Here is a 16,149-nt window from a genome sequence, read left to right on the forward strand (position 1 = left end):
CAATTTGTCGACGCGAAATAGAAGGTTGCCGGATCTCCGTTTCACGGGAAATTGCAGCTTGTCACGGACAAGAGAAAAATGAGGAGTGTTCCGTTTCTTCTAGATTTCTGGGTCTGGCTCGATTTTGCCCTTGAGTGCTAAAAGGGCATTCTATTTTCCACAGTGATGTCACATTTCATAGAAATGATTGGAGAACATTTTGAGCGATATTCCTTTCCGCGCAGATCTTTATTATTATTATTATTATTATTATTATTATTATTATTATTATTATTATTATTATTAGTGTTACGGATAGAAGGTAATTCTATTTTCAGACATTTTTTTAGGGTTATATTTTTACCGTAGATCTTCGTAAAATGTAATTATATAGTACATTATTTTGACATTCCACTCCAAGAAAATAATCTATAAATACCCATCATTGTGGACGTAGGACGCCATATACCCATTTGGGCAACGACGTAAAATGTCTCTTCACAAGAGACAAAAGAAAAAAAAATAACTAAAAAAGTCTCTTGTAACATTGCCATGCGTAATATGATCTAGTATTTAAAGAGGGGATGAGAAAAAATTTGGGTGTGACCATGTGCCTGCGGTGGTGGGAGACGATTGGTGAGACAGGATAGAGTGCGCGCGTGCGTGCGTGCGTGCATGCTTACGTGTGTGAGAAGCCCCCATATGAGACCTTACGTCTTGTTATGGGTTTGGCATATGCGTCTGTTCCAGCTGGGAAAATTATCGGGTGGTGTAGGGGGCTTGTTTTTAAGACATGCAAGGAAGGAACCACCGACACTTCCTTTATACGGTTTCATTCTGATTGCCGATCAGCAGAGCGTAGCGTTAACATCATTTTCGTTTTCCTGTCTTTTATTTCTGTTTTGCGATAATTGCACATAGTTAAAAACAAAACACTACGTATATATATATATATATATATATATATATATATATATATATATATATATATATATATATATATGTGTGTGTGTGTGTGTGTGTGTGTGTGTGTGTGGTGTCGTGTACATATTGTATATAGTAAAATGTCATTATTTTTGTTTTGCAAATCTTTTATTTCCTTTTAAATGAATTACACATGACACACTATATATATATATATATATATATATATATATATATATATATATATATATATATATATATATATATATATATACACGTGTATATATGTATTTTTATATACATATATATATATATATATTTACTGTATGAATGTATTGAAAATGTCATACAACGATTAGAATTAATGTTTTTTTTGAACCTCGGAATTGAATGAAAGACAACATTCAGCCTTGCTTGGAGTTTATTCCATCTTTTCACAGCCCAGAACGCTTGTCAGTGTCCTGTAATTACTTTACCCAAGCACTGAATCTCCTTGTGATGAACTTGTGGGATCAGTAATCTTCCGTTGTTTTTTGTTTTTAAGGTGAGTTTTGTATTCAAATAAAGTTCGATATTTAGCCATTTTAATAGAAAAACAATTGAACCTACCGGTCTTGCCAATGTAAGTAGAAAATTACTTTTTATTCTCTCTCTCTCTCTCTCTCTCTCTCTCTCTCTCTCTCTCTCTCTCTCTCTCTCTCTCTTAGATTTTCTTCAATAAACAGATACATCAGTCATCGAGAGACTGTTGTGTTTCTTATCCGGTTACTTTATTGTACTGAGACAACTGACGCAAACTGGGTGTCAGATTGTATGTAGACTAAAGGCTTATACTTAGGGATAATCCTTAAAAGGACTCGTTTGATACGTCATGAAAAAATAGCTCTGTTATTATTATTATTATTATTATTATTATTATTATTATTATTATTATTATTATTATCTTTAAAAGGAGTCGTTTGATACGTCATGAGAAATAGTTTTGTTATTATTATTATTATTATTATTATTATTATTATTATTATTATTATTATTATATTATTATTATTATTAAAAGCGGTCGTTTGATACGTAAAGAGAAATAGTTTTTATTATTATTATTATTATTATTATTATTATTATTATTATTATCATTATTATTATTATTATTATTAAATTTTGTACTTTCGTTGATTCCAAGGCTTGAATTGCTTCAAGAGTTCAATCTCAGTTTCCTTGCTTTCAGTGTCTATGTTCAATTAGTGTTTCTGTCTCTGTCTTTTCTCTCCTTTTGACATTTCTTTGTTTTTATCATTCACGTATTATTTGTATTTCTTTTCATTCGTTCCTTTACATTCTGTCAGATATCTTTTCTTCGCTTGCTGTACCTTTCATGGTTCAATTTTTATGTTACTCTCTTCCTCAAATCATATTTTTTGCAAAATATTGTGAAAGGAAATAAATTGCACAATGGCCTGAGAGAGAGAGAGAGAGAGAGAGAGAGAGAGAGAGAGAGAGAGAGAGAGAGGAGAATTTTTTAAATGGGATTTTAAAAATGTGATCACGTACTCCTTCACTTAACGTTAAGAGGAAAATCGATAAGTAAACCCTCTTTTAATTTACACATTTAACTAATACAGCAATGCTACCAAGCCTGCCTGACAGTGTGCTTGTGTTTAGAAATGTTTAATTATTTTTCTGTTCTTGTAAGGCTGAAAAATAAGGAAGTATGAATGTTTTCGCTCCTTGTCATTTAAAGTCCGCTTATGGAAATCTTCCTACTTTTTTAGTACTCTCTCTCTCTCTCTCTCTCTCTCTCTCTCTCTCTCTCTCTCTCTCTCTCTCTCTCTCTCTCTCTCTCTCTCACACGTACTTATTTCTTATTATTTTCTGTACCTTCTCTTAATATATTCTTTTGAAACTTGAATTTCAAATCGGTAGTCCTTTTATGCTTGTTTCATTTGAATAGAGGTTTATTTTTTGAATAATAATAATAATTGTGAAAAGGATGTATAATCCGTAAATCTCAGCAGGAAAAAGAAGAGTGAAAGTTTTTTGGCCAAATGATGTAGCGGAGAAATCTTATTCCAAATACTGGAAAATGATGCATTCATAAAAGGTAGTCGACGTGCTGCTGTAATGCTTCAGTGGAGGCGTAGGAAGTGACTGGTTTAGAAGAGCTTTGCTCAGGAGTTTCATGTCATTCACCAATTAATTGGTGAACTTAGTTTTTAACGTGTTTGGGGCTACCTTGCAGAGGGATAGGCTGATTTGTGTTATGTATGTATGTATATATATGTATGTATGTATGTATGAAATGTATATATATATATATATATATATATATGTATGTATGTATTATTGTATTATTCCCGGAGTATTGTCCTTCTGACAATCCAGTTGTATATGAGTACCAACCCCTCCAAAGGGGTAAAAAGCTTATGTTGGTATATCTTCTATCTGTGTACACACACACACACACACACACACACACACACACACACACATATATATATATATATATATATATATATATATATATATATATATATATATATATATATATACACACACATTCATCAGTTTACGAAGTTTCTCAAAATCAAGACTCATTTGTGCATATGTCTTCTTCCCCTGCATGTGCTCCCAGGACACATACTTTAATAATGCATTTTCTGTCATCGTAACTCAGCGACGACGCCTTTACTCGATATTAGATTTCCTTTATGGAGATGAAGGGATTAACACTTGTCCCTTTTTTCGCGGCGCTGTTCCTGTATTGCGTTACTGCAGGCTTCATCCAGCGCCAGCTGGTGGCCGTGTGGCAATTTAGCCAACGTAAGCTTGGTGTGTCTTATGCAATGTGCCACGGCCGCGCCATCTGCGTTCGCGGGATGCCGTCGTGGCGTTATGGGTGTGACCTTAAGTTATTTGGCTGTCGCTCTTGGTCGGTTACGAGGCATTGATTTGTTTCCCCCTTTTTTTATGACTCTCTTGATATTTGATATTTGTTGAATATCTTTCGTACTGTTTAATTTCGATTTTTGCCTCTTTATTGACATGATTTCTTGAATTTTTGCTGGAGGTTATGATTTACTCTGTCCGTTTCTGTAATTCTTGCCGTCATTTTGCGATCTGACTGGCCTATACCTGTAATTCTTATTTTAAGTATTTTATAATATTTCTCGATGTCTCTTTAACATCTGATATGTAATGACTTATATTGGCTCATTTCGTGGTAATGTATATAAAAAATTTAATGACATTTTGGAATATTTTTATCGCTTCATGAAGCCATTCCAAGAATTTTTGCTCGCATTCCGATACATTTTGAACTCTTTACTTGGTATCGAATTTTAATTTAGCTTATTTCACAATATTTCCCTGCCAGCGTTGCTAGCATTCTGATTCATTTTGCTCGTTCTGCGATATTAAATTCTTGCTCGCGTATTTTCTTGCATGCTCACCTGTCACTGCGGCACCGGGTTTAGGTGTAATGACCGCCCATTTTTCTGGTCTCCGTTTCTTCCCTTGCTTTTTTTCACAGCTTGCACAGATGTGTTCATTTACCAATTTCGCTGATTTCTCTCACTAAATCCAGTCTTGAAAATTTCCTTTGTGTGTGTGTGTGTCTGTTTCGCATCTCTTTAGCTTTTTTTCGCTTCTTTTTTCAGTGTTAGTTTTCTTTAAAATAAAACTGTTGTGCCGGCTTTGTCTGGCAGTCCGCACTTTTTTCTGTCCGCACTTTTTCTGTCCGCCCTCAGATCTTAAAAACTAGTAAGGCTTGAGGGCTGCAAATTATGTTGATCATCCACCCTCCAGTCATAAAACATACCAAATTGCAGCTCCCTAGCTTCAGTAGTTTTTATTTTATTTAAGATTAAAGTTAGCCATATTCGTACTTCTAGCAACGATATAGGCCAGGCCACCACCGGGCATTAGTTAAAGTTTCGTGGGGCGCGGCTCATACAGCATTATACCGAGACCACCGAAAGATAGATCTATTTTCGGTGGCCTTGATTATACGCTGTGGCGGCTGTACAGAAAACTCGATTGTGCCGAAGAAACTTCGACTCATTTTTTACTTGTTTTCTTTTTTTGTTTCGCTTCTCTCTTTTAGTTTTTTTTTTGTTTCGTTTTTCTATTTTTAATCTTTCTTATTAGACAGGTGGTTGTTTTACACGTACGGCCTCCGTGCGTGATTTGTTATCCTGATTATCATTCTTTTGCATGATTTAAGTCTCGATTTAAAAGTCACGTGTTCTACTTACTTGGCTTTCACCTTGTTGCAGTTCGGACTTTTAGATTCCCACCCTTTTATTTTCTTGTATTTTATTCTCTCGACTTTTACGTCGTTCATTCAAGTTTATGACTTCCTGTTACGCTTGATATTATTGTTTATGGCTTGCAATTGCTGATGTTTTTTCCAACTTCTTTCTTTGCTTTGCAATATTTTGTTGTATGATAAATTACTTGTTTTTATTCTCGTACGTTTTAACCATCTGTTCCGAGCAATTTAACATATTTTGACTTCCTTTACTTCATTCGATATGTTTTGCTGTTTTGCCTTTCACTCTCTCGCGCTTTCATGTCTTTGATTTTAAAACTTTCTTTAATATATTCACAATTGTCTAAACAAATAAAATATTACTAATAATTTTTAGCATGTTGACTTTGGTCTTTTCACGTAGTTTTTCTTAGCAAACTTAGATAGCGTTCGGATTCTGATAAACATCATAGAAATGCGTTGTTTGTGCGTCTTGTCACCTTACAATGAATTTAATTGTTTATATCCAAGGTAACTGGTTGAATTTGATCTTTGTCTAAGAAAATGAAAGTTTGTTCCGCTTCGTTATTTTATTGCGTCAGTGAATATATTGAAGTTGGAACGTTTCCTTATTTCCGCTTATTATCCTAGTGCGGCCACTTGGATATATGTTAATGGTCCCTTAGTAGTGTGGTACAAACAACTAATCTCTCTCTCTCTCTCTCTCAATAAGTGCCATGAAATACTCGCATGAATGACGCATGGTGAAAGAATCATAATTGTAGGCCAGTGGTTTGAAGACGAAAAATAAATTAGACTTTTATTCATTTAATATAAAGCTCGTCTCCCTTTCAAGATTGAAAATAATTGTTCAGCGCTCTTTTAATTTTCTTTTAGTGGGGGACAAAAGTGACATAATCATGCAACAAGGCGGTTAGATAATTGAAGAATCTGGATTGCTATTATTCAGGTTAACCTCGTTCAACGTATGAATACAATTCTACCATGTTTGTGGTGATATTTATTCTGATGAAATATCGGCTCAGTGTCATTGTCTAAGAAAGGTTCATTATATCTTCTTTATGTTGTAAGATATATTTTTTTTTTTATGTTAAAGCTCGGAATGGAAAGTAATATTTGTAGTATGTAATATGGCTCCTGTTCAATAGGAGAATCAGTGAGGTAACCATTCTCGGGGGTTCCCCATGCCATTTTCAGAGAGAGAGAGAGAGAGGAGAGAGAGAGAGAGAGAGAGAGAGAGAGAGAGAGAGAGGAGAAAATAAAAGAGCAAGAGACGGCCAGTAAATGGTGTGGCTATCGCCTGTTGGCCGAACTTTGTGAGGAGATACAGGAAGCTGTCTCAGTGATACAGCCTCCGCCTATATCTCTTTCGCCAGTTAAAAGGTTTCTCGTCCAGACTTTACCTGTAATCAGCTTTATGTCGTTCAGAGATCTTATCTGGGTCCGTAGGATTCTTCGTGTCTTGCGTCGTTTTTTTTCTTTCTTTCTTTTTTCTTTCTTTCTTTTTCAATGCCAAAATGCCTGGTGGTCGATTTTGTTGCTCATTTGCATTTTTGTTAATTGTGTGTTTATATATATATATATATATATATATATATATATATATATATATATATATATATATATATATATATATATATATATTATATATATATATATATATATATATATATATATATATATATATATATATATATATATATATATATATATATGTAACAACATGAGCAAAACAGCTCAATATAATGGGTTTATTTATAGTTGCCAACGTTTCAAGACCTGATGTATTGAGCTGTTTTGCTCTTCGCCTGTTATACGAGGGACTAACTCGACCTCTTATCGATATATATATATATATATATATATATATATATATATATATATATATATATATATATATATATATATATATATATATATATATATATATATATATTATACACACATATACAGACACACACACACGTTGAAGCAATTTTTGCCTAATCAGCTTATCCACAACTCGACAGTTTAGGTATGACTGTGACTGTGATCGTGTGTGTTTCAATTTTTTTCTAGGAGGCACTTGTTAAGGAAACTGGCCTACTTTGAAATAATAAGTAGCGGCATATAAATGATGCGTTTCCTTAATTTTTCTAGCAGAGCTTTGCTGCTAAAACTGTTTTTTTTTTATGAGATCTGGTCCTCTTAGTTCTTACTATTTTACATTGCTTAAAAATTGTTTAATTTTTTACTCAGTTGTTTTATGTATTTGATTTAATTACTGTTTATCCACACAGCAATATCAATAAAAATTTGTTAGTTGTGAATCTTTCACAAGTCTTATTGGCTTTGAAATAGATTTTTACAGGGCTTCTGAAGATATTAAGTCAAATGCTGACTAACAGGTCACCCTGAAAATTGCACTGACAAAGTGATGTTTTTACTTACGATAATCTACATCTTAATGTCGTTTTATGTATATATATTTATATAAAATTTATATATATATATATAATTATATATATATATATATATATATATATATATATATATATATATATATATATATATATATATATATATATTTATATAAAATATATGACGCTAATGCCTCATGTAAGAGGGACAGAATTTTTCTGGTATTTCATTTTATACTGCGTTTTGAAAAACCAATTTGGATTTAGCTTGGCTTAAGAAACGACGTGAAATTTACCTTGTATATAAGAGTGAGTGAGTTTGAATTGTATATTCGGTGTTTGTTTCTTCCTTGCCACAAGAGCAAAGCTCGGAACCAGCAACATTTAAAGGAAAAGTTACGCTCATCACTTACTTTTACTTACTCGTTGTCTTTAAGGGCCCTATTTTTAATCCATTGAGGCTCACGCCAGACTGCTAAGGTTTATTACAAGTTTCAGCAAATCTTGGTCGTACATAATGCAAGAGCTGTAATCTGTAGCAAATCCACCTCATTTATTGGGCTTGGGACCGGCTTGAGGGTAAGCTTTCCACTTATGGCCGTTATTTCATTTCCCACTTCTGAAAGAAGCGCATTTATGCCTGTCTGTCATGTAATACCTATAGGAGAGGAGAAGTGGAATTTGATAAAAGGAAAGATTGTGTTGCTGATGAACTGAACAACATTTACCTCAATTTTTGCTTAAAAAATAGAAGAAGAAGAAGAAGAAGCAGCAGAAGAACAAAGATGGAATTTGATAAAAGGAGAGGCTGTGTTACTGATGAACTGAACAACAATAGCCATTGAATAAAAAACAATCCGCTAGTACTTCATTTGCTTCCACGCAATCCAGTACGGGAGGCACGTTCATTTTCCTCTATTTTCGCCTTAAAAAAGAAAAAGAGAAAGAAGAAGAAGATAGTAAGAGTCCCGCAGGTGGCGAGGCTTCGTCGTAATCTGACAAATTCGAGGAAAGGGGAGGAAAACGGCGTTCAAATTACACGAATATTTTAGTGGACAAATCCCCCGGGATCTCCCTCTGGGATATCGCAAATACACTCTACAAGAAAAGGGTTGTCATGCGAGAGAGAGAGAGAGAGAGAGAGAGAGAGAGAGAGAGAGAGGCTTGTCCGAAGTACATACAAAAAGGGGTAACAAATAGCGATATCGAGGGTAATATACAAAGTAGGCATAAGAAGGCTTAAAGCAAAAGAGTATAGAGAGAGAGAGAGAGAGAAAGAGAGAGAGAGACAGAGGGAGAGAACTTTATGCACAAAGTGTACATAAATATGAATAAAAAACAGAAATGCTGAGAAAAAATATACAAAGTATGCATGCGAAGTGTTTTCATACTTAGAGTGTGTGTCTGTGTGTAATAGAGAATATTTTGGCGTGGAAATAAAGAGGGAAATTCAAAGGAAGATACGGGAAAAAATTATGTACAAACGTATGACGGAAACAAACGACGAGAAATTAGACAATTAGACTTTGTTTTACGCAATGAAAGTGAGATCTCGAAAATACAGTTAAGGAAACGAACGTTAATTTGTGCTTGATAAAGGCGGTCCCCCGCCCCCCACCGAACAAAAAAGGGGTGGGTGGGTGGGAAAAGGGAACTCACTTTCACGCTACGAGTAAAATGAGATTCATGAAAGAATTATTTACTTTTGGAATTATGTCATCCCCCTCCCCCGATTTTTGGTGAATATTTCCCTAAAAAGTCAGCATTCTTGAGGGAGCATTTTCTTAAAAGAAAAATTCTTGAGTGAATATTATATAAAAAGAAGAATTCATGAGTGAATTTTTTCTTTAAAAAACGCAAGAAGGCACAGGGTAAGTATTTTCTCGAAAAGAAAAGAAAAGAAAAGAAACACAGATTGTTTTACCTTAAAAGAAAAAAATTAGATTCCTGGGTGATTGCTTTCTTGAAAATACTGTAAAAGAACTGTCAGAGAATTTTTTAAAGAAAAAACAATTTCAGTGATTTTTCGTTAAAGAAAGGAGAAAGGAAACCTGAGTACTTTTCTTAAAAGAAAGGGAGACATCGACTGAATTTACCTTAAAACAAAAAAACAAAAATAAAAACAAAACATAAGTCTGTATTTTCTTGATACAAAAAAATATCAAAGAAAAACTCACTGAGTTTGTCTTGAAATAAAACATTTAAAAGAGCCAGGCGAGTATTTCTTTTGAAGAGAAGGAAAAGGATGAGTATTTATAGAACTGGGCGAGTATATGAGTATTTTCTTTTGGGGAAAAAAAAAAAAAAAGAAACTGAATGGTAGGCTACAGCATTCCGAGATCTAGCAGTCTTCTGCCGGGCCATCGTAGCTGTATTAGCGTACATCACCAGAAGAGCGATGTGTAATGTATGCTAAGAGGGCCCCTTTAGAGCTTAATTCGAAAGTAGTAGGTGCTGTCGTCTCCCATTTCGACATTCTCAGTGTTGGGAAAATAATTTCGTTTTTCCACCCCTCTGAGGCTAACGACCCTAGAGGATTGTTTTGTACGGGGACTATGATGAAATGTTCTACTGTGTTGCTGTTTTAAGTTCATTTAGGTGAAATTTGCAGTTCATGTTAAAAAAATTTGTGTTGCCGATTTTCTCTCTCTCTCTCTCTCTCTCTCTCTCTCTCTCTCTCTCTCTCTCTCTGTTTATGTTAGGTAAATTTCAGATCGTGGTTCTGGAATTTCTTATTTTTTGGCAATTGCCTTTTGTATTACGCTACAATTTGTAGGTAATATCTTGGAATAAAGTTTCCCAGTGTAGCATTTAATGGAAGCATCTATTATAAACACTCTATGTACAAACTGCATAACCAAAACAAATCCTTGATACCAAAATCTTTGTGAACGTAACGTCAAATAATCTTGAAGTGTATACTTCAATTTTTGAGACGCTAATCCTTAAGCCTTGTAGGATTTTTGTAGGAACGATATGACTGTCATTTTTTCTTTTATCCAAATGCTAATTTTCAAGCAACCAAGTATCCTTCTCTGTAATTTTATCTTTTATGCAAATGCTAATTATCAAGCAACCAAATATCCTTCTGTAGCCCAGACTCGAAGGAAGACAGCGGAAGAATGGTGTGGCTTAGCCACGAACAAGCAACACTCAGGACTTTTAGCAGAACAATAAGAAGAAAATAAGGCGCTCAGAAGAATATTAGGAATTAATGGGAGGGATAGGATATCAAATAACAGAATTAGAGAAGTAACGGGGGTGCAGCCGGTCGATGAGTATGTTAGATTCTCACCCTGGAGGTGGCTAGGCCATGTGTAGAGAAGACGGGGAATAGTGCGAGATACACCGGGGTGGGTTGCCCTTGGTAGAAAAGATAGAGGTAGGCCAAAGGAGACGTGGTTGAGGACAATGAGGCGGGAAGCAGGAGACAAGTGTTGGGGAGAACTTGAGGAGTTAGCCCAGGACAGAATGTGGTGGAGTGAGTTCGTCGAGGCCCTATGCATCCCCGTGGGTGCCACAGGAAATGATTAAGTGATTGATTGAATAAAAAGAAAAACGGATGCTGGAAGAGAATTCCGAAACATAGTAACCGAGAGAAAGAAACGATCACAAGTGTCACAAGAGAGCATGATATGACAGTGTATTTGAAAGAACGATTATAAATGTTTCCTCAATAAAGGGTGGAAATGTTTTTGGGCACATTATTTCCTTGTTGGTATCAGCTCATTCTCTTTTGTTCCTCACATTTCCCCTTCTATCTTGTTTGCCGTTAATGAAGTTGATAAGGATATTAGGCAAGCACTCCTGAGAGAGAGAGAGAGAGAGAGAGAGAGAGAGAGAGAGAGAGAGAGAGAGAGAGAAAAAGCTTTTATTCCCTTGTTCCCATCTCATTCATTCCATCCTTTGCTCTCTCTCTCTCTCTCTCTCTCTCTCTCTCTCTCTCCACTCCTCATCTGTCGTCGCCGTCGATGCCTGAGAACTTAATCCTGCCTTCGTAGTTCTTGATCAAATTCTCTCTCTCTCTCTCTCTCTTAAAGCTTAATACTACTATATATTTTCACTTTTTGTTCTTGTTTCTCCTAAGGAATTTGTACTTGGATAGGCCACGTGATTAAAAATAGATTCTTCTAAAAAAAATAAAGACAGTTGTGAGCAGTAGCAAAATCTAATTCGGAATGCAAGTCTTGGAAGTTCTCTCTTTCTCTCTCTCTCTCTCTTTCCTCAATAAGCCTCTTGGCTAATTAATTGTCATAATTAAGGGACAGCGAGACTGAATCGTTCCCCCGCAAGTAATTTTCAACCTTGTGATCTCCAGGTATTTTAATGGTAATTGGATACTCCCATACTAATCACCTTCGTCGGACGAATTAAGGGTAGTTAAGAGGTCCTCTTGGGGACACCGTTTTCGGAAAGTAATGGGGGGATGTCCCGAAATGAAATTAAGGTAATAAGGAGGACGAGAGAGAGAGAGAGAGAGAGAATTTTCATACATTTTTGTATGCCTTCAGAAAATAAACTTAGCTTTATATGTATATTATATAAGTATATATATTATATATGTGTATGTGTGTATGTATGTATGTATGTATGGATGTATATCGGCTATTTAATCAAAACAAGTGGTACTTTCAGGTCAGTATCGCTCTCTGATGGAGATAATTAATTTTCGAATTCCTGAGTGGCTAAACTCTTGTTTCATATTAGTCTCGTTTAATTAACAGGTAATGAATGAAAGCTATCAGGATAATGCTCTCATTTTCTTTCCCTGACTTGATTTATATTAAAATGAACCTTATCTCGTCGAGTTAATATCATCTCTCTCTCTCTCTCTCTCTCTCTCTCTCTCTCTCTCTCTCTCTCTCTCTCTCTCTCTCTCTCTCCTTCTTATTGTAGATTACGTCACGAATTAATCAGTTTTTAAAAATGGTTTAAACGGTGTAATTATTATTATTATTATTATTATTATTATTATTATTATTATTATTATTATTATTATTATTTGAATGAAATCTTACCTTGGTTCTATTTGTGTAATGCGTTTTGTATTTGTTTAGATTCGCCAGCTTCATATTTTTCATTTACTTTCTTATGCCCATGAAAATTAAAACTTGTCTTAATTTTTTGGGATCAGACGGCGAGAGACTCATCAATTAGATGAAGATCAGAAAACACACAACACAGGAAAAGCAAAAGTTTTAACGCTGAGAGAACGGATGGTAGTCGAGATTTGAGAGAAACGATTGAACTGCGATTGTTTATTTCAAAGAGTACCTTTAGAAAATTGTGAGGATTGAGCTCTGTTTTCTGCCTGTCAATTTAAATATGCCTATGTAAGATTTGTTTTCCTTCATATATTTTACATCTTTTTCCTTCTCTCTCTTTTCCATATGATCTTGATGGAAACTGAACCATTTTTTTGATAGATGCGTTTGGATTGTTAGCTAAATGACTTTTGACAGATTGTACGAAGATTCCACTGTTAATGCTATTGATAGTCCGATGATGAATCTTATTTAAAAGAGAGAGAGAGAGAGAGAGAGAGAGAGAGAGAGAGAGAGAGAGACCAATATGAAATCGTTCTCGGCAATCAGACAGGTTTCGCCATCGGGATTTCAATAACGTTAAGAAACAATGCAATTTTCCAGCAGTCAGTCAAAACCCAATAGCTATCATGTCAAAAGCCAAAAAACACTGTTGAATTTCCATCAGGATCATAAAACTGGGAGAGAAGCGGAAAGAACAAGATATTAATTGTATTTACAAAACAAATTCACACACAAGCAGCTTTATACAGACAGGCAGAAATCATCGTAGTTAATGCTCTCTCTCTCTCTCTCTCTCTCTCTCTCTCTCTCTCTCTCTCTCTCTGTATGTATGTATGAATGTATGTATATATTATATATATGTGTGTGTAATATATATGTAGATATATATATATATATATATATATATATATATATATATATATATATATATATATATATATATATACATACATATATATATATATATATATATATATATATATATATATATATATATATATATATATATATGTGTGTGTGTGTGTGTGTGTGTGTGCGCGAGCGCGCGCGTGTGTGTGTTTGTATGTCTGAGAGAGAGAGAAAGGGAAAGTTTCTTTTCATGCCAACATGCACTGAAGAAGCGCGATTAAAAACTACTCAGATTCTCCTGTGAACTGTGGAGAAAACACAAAAGCCCCCCGAAGCAGCAATGTCAAGAAAGAGACGTCGTGCGGTCTGGGTAAACACAGGGCAAAAATCGCTCGCAGGAAACTCGTCCGTTTCTTGCAGAATTCACCTGTCAGTCAGGCCGTTTACAAAAACATCGAACAACCCTTTCAGCTCATGGAGGGGAAAAAAGTAAAAGTCCGTCAACAGAAGATTTAAAGTAACTTCCCATGTTCTTTCCTTCCTTGCACTTCCTAACCTTTACACACACACACACACACACACACACACACACACACACACACACACACACACACACACACACACATTCATTCTGTTGCAGGAGTTGAGAACGTTTTTCCGTGTTCTCTTCTTGTACTTCTTAAAACACACACACACGTTCATTCATTCATTCATTCACTCACTCTGCAGTACAGAAAAAGAAAAGGATTGTTTTTAGGTTCGGGTATTCACTAGGGAATCTCGGCCTGGTTGTACATCTGGCATATTAAAAGGCTTTGTAGGATCTGTGTAGAACATTCATATTTTTTTCGGGTACATTACCGTGTTGAACTGTGCGATTCAGTTTTAGTGATCCTCTGTTATCTGAGCTCTTAGATTTTTTACTTTTACATTTATTGGCCTGTATATCGTCGAATATTACTTTGTTTATATATATATTTTTTTTATTAGATTTAAAAGGATTATTCATTGATGCTAAGAGTCAGTGTCGAGTCAAGGGGGGCGGTAGGGGTTGCTGAAAGAAGAAGCTTGCTCGTGTGTTTGTGTGTGTTTGTGTGTTTGTGGGCCGAACAGTGACGCCCACTGAGCTCATCCGAGTCACTGTTTGTTTTCTTTGATAGGCAGAGTTTTTGCACGTTTTTATGATTTTTTATGAGGTGGGCCGGGAGGGTTAGGTGGTGGTAGCCTACCGAAGAGGAGGTCTTAATTTGAGGGCTTGAAAAAACGATTATTTCAGGGCGTTCACGTTGGGTTGTGGATATTCAGTATATCTGCTCTCTCTCTCTCTCTCTCTCTCTCTCTCTCTCTCTCTCTCTCTCTCTCTCTCTCTCAACATGTAGAATAACCATTGTAAAATGGAAATAAAGGTTATGATTCTCTCTCTCTCTCTACATGTAAAATAACCATTGTAAAATGGAAATAAAGGTTTTGATTCTCTCTCTCTCTCTCTCTCTCTCTCTCTCTCTCTCTCTCTCTCTCTCTCTCTCTCTCTCTCTCTTCAAGTAGAATAACCATTGTATAATGGAAATAGAGATTTTGATTGACTCTCTCTCTCTCTCTCTCTCTCTCTCTCTCTCTCTCTCTCTCTCTCTCTCTCTCTCTCGCGTTTCGTGTTACAGACAGGATTCTTTTTCGCAACAAACTTGCCTTTATAATGTAAACCTTCAATTTTTTTTTTAAGTATAAAACTTGTATAACATTACCTGACCTAAAATATGTGTGTCTGCGAAATTCTAGAACATTATGAGAGGCGTGATTTGTTGATATTTCTGAATAATAGTAGTGACATTTTTTACGTTAAAGGATTACGTGAATTTCATAGGGAAACCGGAATAAATTTTACATAAATTTATATTGCCATATATGTATTCAGTCTGAAATCTTAATAGTATCATTTTGATGCATAATAGCTTCAGTCTACTTGAACCGTAGACGTATTCACACTGTGTACAGCTGACAAGGTCTACCGCTTAGGTAGACGAAAACACCTGTAGCCTATTTTAAGAAAAAAATGTAACAATAGAAACTATTGTAAGACTGGTGTTAGGAAATTTTAATAACTGGTTTTAGAACATTTTAATTACGGTGGGGTGGGGGAGTGAATCACCGGAACGTTCGTAGTTCAAGTTTGTGCGCCTAACAGAGAGACATGAATCTCACTTCTTAGTTTTTACTAATGCCATCAATTCTACCTGCGTTTTTAATCAGTTTTTCTTTGTTATTACTTTTCTAAAGTTTACTGTTTAGTTCTGTTCCTTATCCCATGTCGTTTGCCCTAGAGGGACTGTTGGGTTTGTGGCATTATGCATTGCCAACTAGGGTTTCTGAATTGGGTTTTAGTAATACTCGTAATAATATTACTAGTAATTATGTATCTATGGATATCTTGTTCTTATGATCAGAGAAGATGTGTTATTAATATGGATTTTTGAATGGGAAGTATCTTTCCTTGTTACAGGTGTGGAAAAATGAAATCAATTAATTATCTTCTTTGAAGGCTATTAAGTTTTTCATCTTCTTCACTCTCACTCTCCAGATGGAAAGCGTTGGAGTGTTTGATGGAGCCATTCTCCTCCTCCAACCTCTCTTCCTCTCTAACCTATGTCTGGAATTCGAGGCAAAAAAGGGAGGCGTTGGATGTCAA

The sequence above is a fragment of the Macrobrachium rosenbergii genome, chromosome 2, assembly GCF_040412425.1.
Source record: "Macrobrachium rosenbergii isolate ZJJX-2024 chromosome 2, ASM4041242v1, whole genome shotgun sequence".
In the NCBI taxonomy this organism is placed as follows: domain Eukaryota; kingdom Metazoa; phylum Arthropoda; class Malacostraca; order Decapoda; family Palaemonidae; genus Macrobrachium; species Macrobrachium rosenbergii.